The sequence below is a fragment of the Phaseolus vulgaris genome, chromosome 3, assembly GCF_051622355.1.
Source record: "Phaseolus vulgaris cultivar YP4 chromosome 3, ASM5162235v1, whole genome shotgun sequence".
Classification (NCBI taxonomy): domain Eukaryota; kingdom Viridiplantae; phylum Streptophyta; class Magnoliopsida; order Fabales; family Fabaceae; genus Phaseolus; species Phaseolus vulgaris.
The window spans coordinates 22069167-22078310 of record NC_143500.1 but is presented as its reverse complement, the minus strand read 5'-3'; the positions used below and the strand labels follow the sequence as shown (position 1 = coordinate 22078310).

Sequence of the window (9144 nt, the reverse complement as noted above, 5' to 3'; positions counted from 1 at the left end):
GTAAGTGTAGTAGAAATAACAATGCTCGAGTTTTACATTGTAGTCTGTGTACTAATTTTGTTGTACTTGTGAAAGTGGAATGAATTTGGTTCCAAAAATATATATTTTTTCTCACATGGGGTAAAGGTAAATAAGATCACTTGTCCGTCCAATCCCCTTTACATTTATGTAACTGTAACTCACCCATTTCCTATAATTAGACGAATAATCACACAGTGTTATATTGTTCCCTTTTGATTTAATATAATATTTTATATGGAATGGAAAAGACATCCCCAACCACGCAGAAAAACCCCTAGTCCAAGTTATCGCAAAAAGTTTCGGGACAAAAGGCAAAGTTTTTCCATTGTTTTAAAAAAAGGGAAAAGACAAATCAACATTAAAAATATAAAGTAGCAGCTCCTTGTTAACCTTCTTTATGTACAACACAAACAAAACAATCCCCACAAATAACTAAAACCTATGAAATCTCAGAAAGTGAATAAGAAAACAGTTCCTATTAAATAACATTCTTCAGCTATGATTCTTGATGTTGATTATTTGTTTTATCATTAGGAACACTTCCTTGATCGGATGCCTAATATATAAAAATAGTTATAATAAGTAACATTCCAATTAAAATATATATTAGTTTAATAAAGATTACCGGTGATGCATGAAACATAGCAAAATCATGAGGCAACTCTTCTGAATAGTTTTTCACCAAAAAGGTCATCATTGCCTTCATTTCATTGACTTGTGATGTCAACACAGAAACCTAGTTTAAAACAAAAAATGAATGAAATTAATCACTTGCCATCAAAATACTATTTCCAAATCAAATCAGTCAATACCATAGTAAAATTAAAATATAATAATATACAATTGAGAACAAGTAAAATAAATAATTGATTAATAAAGGGTAATATCCTTTAATCACACATTCTTTATTTTATACTAAATCACTACTTTCTAAAAAAATAGAACTTACCAATAATATGCTTTATTTCATGATTGTATCTAGTCTACTTATATCACGCCATAACACCACACTAATTAATACCCTATAAATAAATATTAAAAGAAAAATGTTTTAGAAGCTGATGGCATTTCATGTGTTCTTCTTGAATCAAAGTAGTAAAAATGGATGCGGAAGCAATGGGTGAGTGAAACAAAGCCCTCCTAGGAGTTGTGATGGCTTTGAAGGTGCATGATGAGTATGAACTAGAGAGGTTCGGCCAGCTCTATGAAGAAAGGTGAAGGGAGTGAAGTTTATAGCCTAGATTTCTAGGAGAAGTATAGCTAGTGCACAAAATGGGCAGCATAACAATACTCAAATAAACTTGTCAAATACAATGAGATAGCCTCCCTATTTATAGGCTATGTGGACGTAAATGTTAAGCCACCTTTCTAAAGAAAATAAAACCAAAAATTAAATCTAAATCTAAGGTGCAATGACCGGCCATACATTACCCTAGATTCTAGAAGGTTTCCATCAAAAATGCTTCCTACACTATCCTATCTACTAAGTACCCCCAATGGGCCTTTATGCAAACATATACAAAGCCTTCTCTCTTCCATCCGTGGCCTCATTTGCTTGTGTTTGAATATGTTTGGCCATTAATCTTGTAAGGGGTCCTAGACGGTCTAGCTCCATGGATAGCCTCCCTCCTTCACGGCCTAGACGCTCACCTTCACGTCCTAGACGCTTACTTTCACGTCCTAGACGCTCACCTTGGTCTTGGTCTTGGTCTAGACGCTCTCCTTGGCTTGTGCCTTGGCTTCCTTGGGTAGGTGTGCTTGGCCCTCCTCCATCAGAAGCCATATAACAACAGCTGGAAATCTGATTCTCCAAAAACATATAGTTCACAACAATTTTTGCTATCTAGTTTACCTTCCAAGCTAGCATAACAAAGCACCCTACAAATATTCCAATTTCCTAGATGGAAAATTGAATAGGTTAATTTTCCATCTCCAATATAACCTTAGGATGAGATTCAACGAGTCTCACGTGAAAAATCTAGAATCCACCAAAGATGAACATCCTGATATAGCTAAGTAATTCAGGATGGAGTTGGCAAGGTGAAACACGTTTCAAAACAAGTCAGAATCACCGATTGATCTATATCAACGAGCATCAGAGAAGGTACTAGGGTATATGGGGACCTAAAGATCCTATTGGGCCATTAGAGAAGGTACCAACAGAGAGTTCAACTTTTCTGGTTCCTTGTTTTAAAGAAAGTGAGATTTCAAAAAATGCCTTTCAGGAAAGGCTGCAGTATTAATGGTAAGCTACAGATAAATATAATTCAATCCAAAGTCTGCAGTAATAATGGTAAGCTACATATAGATAATTCAATCCAAAGTAGACGCAAGAATCAAAGACAAATGGTATATGGAAAGGGAAGAACACACGCAAGAGACCATACTATAATCCCTAATTGCTACTCACTATGGCCAACTCCAAAAACTGTACAAGTCTCTAATATGCCTCAAATACAAGTCTCTAATATGATATTTCAATCAACGTTCCCCATCTCTTAAAAAAGGTTAGTCCCTAGCTTAATATTAAGCATGAAAATGAAGGAACTAGTGTGCAAATATACAAGAGAATTTTTTTTGATAAGGTAACAGTCAACCTACTTTCACTCATATATAACATGTTGCCGCATTGCCACTGTTGAACTTCACATCCCAAATAAAAAATATGATCAAAAGTAATAAATAATGAACCTAATTTTGTAAATGTGTATTGGAAGATGTCCCACTATACAAATGAGCATTGCAACCAAACACTTTAGACGGGGAAGGACCCAAACCTAAACCTCTAACACGTCCACAATGTTCCCGGCTTCTAAAAACACAAGCTAAGGAATTAGTTGTTGATATTTCTTTAGATATGAATGATGATGAGGTTAATCATATGCTTGAATTTTTTCCTAAAAAGAACACAAGAAGAAATAAATTAAACTTACATTAAGTGTGATTGACAATTATAGAATTTATTAGAATTAAACTTACACCAATTTCCTTCGTTTCACCACTCACAAATGCTCCATTAGCATGCTTATGTGTAGCTATCCATATATCTCCTCTACTAACCTTGTGGCCACACTTTTTTTCCTATTAAAATGAAGAAAAATTATATGACACATTGTAAGAGAGATTAAAACATAAATTTGACATGAACATATGTATTATTGTCACCATTTCATCTCTTTTCCTTGCAATGGCCTTAGATCCACCTGTGTGAGCAATTGTTTGCTTTGTCATATTCTCTTTATTTTTTAGAGCATGTTCCTAATCATCAACATATAAAATCAATAAATCCAAATGTAAATGCCTAAAAAATGTTTTAGTTATACGTTTTTGAATTTAGACGGTAATCCACAAACGAAGCCCAATGATCTCTATTTATTCCTTCTGGAGCCATTGCAATCAATTCATCTCTAGTACGTGTTCCATCATTCCTTTGCTACCACAATTCTTGTCGGTGGTCTTTCCATTTTGTGTTAAGTGATTTAAGGACATGATTTATATGAACATCAGAATGGATATCAAATTTAGCCTTCAAAACAGTCAACAAATAAAATTAACAATAATTATAACATATTTAAATTAAAAAAAAATAAATTATAGTATAACTTTAGACATGATTTACCTGAATAGTGTTTTTAAGTATATATTCTTTATAAACTTTAGGAATCTTCCTCCAACTAGAATAACTAATAGGAAATGCATTATGGTTTCTTGCAATAATACCTAAAAACTATTCAATAATACTCCACCATCTGCAATAGGTTGACCCTCATTATTCCATTTCACAAGAATCCTTTCATTAGGAGGTAGATGCCAAACATCATTGGTTCTTAGCTGTTTTGTGTTTTTCTTTCCTTGCTCATCTGTGAAATATTAAAAACATTTGTGTTTAAGGGATATAAGACTAAACGGAAAAATAATTATACAAATGATATCAATGAGTCATGCTCTTTTGCGGGCTATAGGCCTTTATTGAAGTTCTTGCATCTCAAATTTCTTGTTTTCTTCCTCTTCATTTTCTGAATATACATCTGATATACCAAGTATTGTTGAAGGTGGAAGGGGAACACGTTTAATACTTGGTTAAGGTGCCATTAGAAGTGCAAGGTGAGCATGTTTAGTACCTTCTTGAGGTGCAGATGGAGGTGGATGGGGAAATAAAAATGGTATACCTTTAGGATTACTTGTTACAAGTCCTGCATTAATCACAAAATTACAAGTGAATTACAAATGAATCAATATATTGAAGAATGTAATTTATAGATGACAAATAAATTGTATGAAAGTTCAGACATCTAACCAGGTTTATAAGGGTGAGTACTAGGCCTTGAAGGATTACTACTCACTTGAGTTTCTGATTTAGACTTACTTGAGTTTGCAAATTTCATCTTCAAGATTCCTAACAACCAATAAAACTCTTAAAGATGTAACATTACATGTTTATGAAAATTAAAACTCAAAATTTTTAATTGAACATTCTACCTGGATGAGATAGAGGATAAGTTGCAGATGAACTATTCTTGTTGGTTGGTATTTTCTTCATCTTCAGGTGGTTTACAAACAATAAGATAAACACACAAATTTATGGAATTTATGCGGCTAATAAAAAAAATGCAATTTATGCATCACTAGGATAATAACACATATGCAAAGGTAATATTGCTTCATATGCATAACAAGGATAATAATTACATAAATTCAAAGTCGTAGGATAATAAAATAAAATGAAATAGTAAAAAAAACCTTGTTAGTTGTATATTTTCTTGCACATCTAGAAATAATGTTTCTACGTTTTATTGTTCAAATGGCTCAGATTCATGAAAATTGTCAGCATCATCTTCAACCATGTTTTACAAGTTACTAGGCTTTAAATGTATAGGTATGCACCAATTTTTATCAAATTCATCTTCTACATAATACACCATTTGAGATTTTGATGCCTGGATGTATGGCTCGTAATCATCGTTATCACCAGTGTGGATCAAGCGTGAAAAGTTTAGTAATGTAAATCCATACTCATCACTCATAATCCCTCTAGAAGTAGTTGTATTAGTCCACATACATTTGAATAAAACAACTAAGAATCGACCATGGTAGCTTATCTCAATTATGTCTATCAATCGACCATAATACGGTACACCTCCAAACCGCATTTGATTATCACTACTACGTGCATAACTCCTTGTCCCAAATGTACCAAACACTCCACTGTTTTGTGTTTTAAGCCAAAGGTCACGCTCCAATATACGAAATTTGAACCCATTAACATTGTAGGCACTATACCGCTTTGCACAATCAATTGGACCCATAACTAAGAATTTTAAATCATCTGAATGGATACCAATTGATTCATTCCTTATCTAACAAAAAAAAATATCATATGAAATGTAATATAAATATAAATATAAATATATACATATATATAAGAATAAAAAACTATTGATGTAAATATACATACACTACATGAAAACCACTCTGCAAATTCTCTATGAACCCTCTTGTTTATCACAGAGGATGATCGTGTGCGACTTCTTAGTTGTCTTCGTAGAGTATTTCTAAATTCCGTATGTTAAACATATAAAATATATAAGTTAATACGAAAGAGAAAATAAATTATAAAAAAAACACTATGGTTCATAAACTTATTGCAGAAATGGGTCAACTATGGTGCAGTTAGTTAACACATGACGATGTGCTTGCAACTTTTCCTTTGAAGGTAGAGTGAAATAAGTAAAAAACCCCAACTGGTTTTCTGACTGGTGGGAACAGTGTATTTTCATCAGAAGGTACAATAACACGCTCATCATTAACACAATGCAATCGATTGAATACAGTCTCAATTCCATCTAAATATCTTGAACAAAAAGTTAAAGCCTCTTCAGCCATGTATCCTTCAGCTATTGACCCTTCTGCTTCTGCTTTATTGTGAACATAAGACTTTAATTTTCCTAGATACCTCTCAATGGGATACATCCATTGATATTGGGCAGGTCCTCCAAGCTTGGCATCTTCTACTAGATGCACAATTAAATGAGCCATGATTGTAAAAAAAGAAGGAGGAAATAACATCTCCATGTGACACAATGTGATGACCACTCTACTTTGTAGCTGGTCAAGTTCATCCATTTTTAAAAATTTATCACAAAATTTTCTAAAAGACAAACATAAATTAATCAAAATAGAGCAAACTTCCTTAGGAAGTGTATTTCTTATTGCCAAAGGTAGAAACTGCTCCATCAAAATATGTGAGTAATGACTTTTCAATCCTCCAAGCTTACGTTGTTTGACATCAATGCATCTGCTAATGTTACTAGAGTAACCATCTGGAACAGTTATGTTCTTCAAAGTTTTGAGAAAGATATATTTATTTACATTTGTCAGTGTATATATAGTAGGGAGATATCTACCATTTTCATCAGGCCAAAGATCAGGTCTATTACCCCAAAGCTGTAGATCCTTTCGTGCCTTTAGATTATCTTTACATTTATTTGAACTATCATTCAACAATGTAAACACCATATTATCACATTCATTTTTTTCAATGTGCATAACATCCAAATTGTGGGGCAATAAGTTGTCTACCCAATAAGGAAGTTTAAAAAATACTTTTTTTTTCGCCACTGTTGAGTGTCTAACTTTGCATGATTAACTCCCCGCTATCTTTTTGCCCGCTCTTCAAGTATTGGTTATTTCCCAAATTCTACATTAAGATTATAAACTTGTTGTAAGACATCATATCCTGATATTTTCAATGGTGGACTTCTATTTTCTATAGTAGTTCCATCAAATCTCATGCGAGCTAGTCTAAATCTATGCCTTCCATCTAACCAAGGACGATGATTCATGAAAAAAAATTTACCACCTTTGAGAAGCTTCTTAGGAATGATGTCAAAATTACATATAGGACATGCCAACCCAGTATGTGTGTTCCATCTAGATAGGGTTCCAAGACCTGGAAAATCACTATTATTCCATAATATGGCTGCATGCATATCAAACACTTCATTTCCATATGAATCAAAAGTTTTCATGCCAGTGTTCCACAACTCTTTTAGTTATTCTATTAATGGCTGTACATATACATCAATATCATTTCCTGGAGCTCGCTTTCCAAGAATGATCATAGAGAGAACGAATGAACTTTGTTTCATACACATCCAAGGAGGAAGGTTGTATGGGATGAGTACAACTGGCCAAATACTGTGACTAGTGCTTAAATTTCCATATGGATTAAACCCATCAGTAGCCAAACCAAGTCGCACATTTCGAGGGTCTGAGAAAAATTAAGGATGTTTAAAGTCAAATGACTTCCATGCTTCATAGTCTCTTGGATGCCTTAAGATGCCTTCATCTGTACTTCTCGATGCATGCCATCGCATATGCTCGGCTATTTTAGAAGACATAAACATCCTCTTTAAGCATGGCTTCAAAGGGAAATACCTTAAAACCTTTGCGGGAATCTTTTTTTGTTTGTTACCTGTAGCACAAGCAATTGTACTTTTTTCTTTGCCTTCCATCTAGATGTTTTACATTTCTTACAAAAATCCCTATCTCCGTCTTCTCCTAAGTACAACATGCAATCATTTGGACAAGCATCAATTTTGGTGTAATGAAGACCAAGCTTGTTAATGGTTTTCTTCGCCTCAAAGAATGAATGCGAAATTTTAGCATGTTCAAAGGCATCTGCTAACAACTCTAGTATCATGGGCATTGCCTTGTCACTTATTTTTCATATACATTTGATGTGGTACAACTTGATCAAGAAAGAAAGTTTAGAATACTTATCACACCCTTCATATAAACTCTATTGACCATCTTGCATTAACTCAAAAAACTCTTCAATATCATCATTCACAGTATGGCTTGACTGTGCACTCATTTCCTTATCATTCAGCATGTCATTGTTATATTGATGCCCAAATGCATCGTTAACCATATCACACATAAGATTATTAGCAAAAATTTCTTTCATTATCTTCTTGCGGCATTACATGTGCTTCATCTGTCACATTTACACTTGTTCTCTCCCCATGTAGAAGCCAAACTTTATATCCAATTGGAAAAGGTTTAACAATCAAGTGCTCATACACTACTTCACGACACTCTCATTTGTTAAACTTGCACTTTAGACATGGGCATATTATATTCCCCCTCACACCATTAAATGCAAAGTCCAAAAATTTATTCAAGCCTTTCATATATTCTGGTGTATTTCTTGGCATGTCTATCCAAGATTTATCCATTGAAAATAGGTTTGTTCAAACAACGATTGATACATCATTTCAAGGAAATAAGAAACTTGGAGAGAACAAGCAAGGATTGAGTGAGAAAACAATTAGATTAGGAATGAGAAACAAGTGTCACAAGGCCCAAGCAATAGTTGTTCACAGTGTGGTAGCTATGCAGGGTGGAGGTGGGGTGGTTGACACACATAATTTACAATAACAAGAAAGTAAAGTGAATATATTCCTAGCAAGTTATCACCAATGTCATTCTATTTCCAAAACAAAACCACCAAACAACGTGTAATTTTAAAATCAAAGGCTCAAATTAAAAACATATAATCAGCCAAATTATACATACAAAAGAACATCAATTGTTCCAGAACAGCAAAAAACTAAAAATCATAACAAAGGCTAGGTGAAACAAACAAATGCGGATCAAAATAGAGAAAAATGAAGGTCTCAAACATGAACATGAAGGATTACTAATCTAGGAAGTGCACCACCTATAATAAAGAGATAGTTACAATCCAAATGATGATTTAGTTAATTTATAGACCATATACAAGTAAATAAAAAATTAAGGGAAGAATTAGCGAAGTGTATTTCTAATTTAAGGAGATTACCAAAAGAATAGTAAAATAGTTCACATGTTGACTTAATTAACCATTCTTCTAGTTAATTCATCCTAAACCAATAACTAATTCACTAAAATATCTTAACACCATTTTTATCATGCTAAACATCATAGATTTCACCCACCATGCTAAATTAAAAGAAAAATTTCTCTGTAGCCTTTCTTTTTCTAGAAATCCTTGTACTATATCTTCCATTCATAAAAAAAGTGGTAATTTTATTATTTTTTCTATTTTTTATATAACTTATATTTTAGTATAATGATGAG

At 33.2% G+C, this 9144-nt stretch overlaps 1 pseudogene; it reads right to left on the bottom strand.

Annotated features, from left to right (window-relative positions):
• Positions 1-517: 517 nt before the first annotated feature.
• On the bottom strand, positions 518-4561 carry LOC150028740 (uncharacterized; annotated as a pseudogene).
• Positions 4562-9144: the final 4583 nt, after the last annotated feature.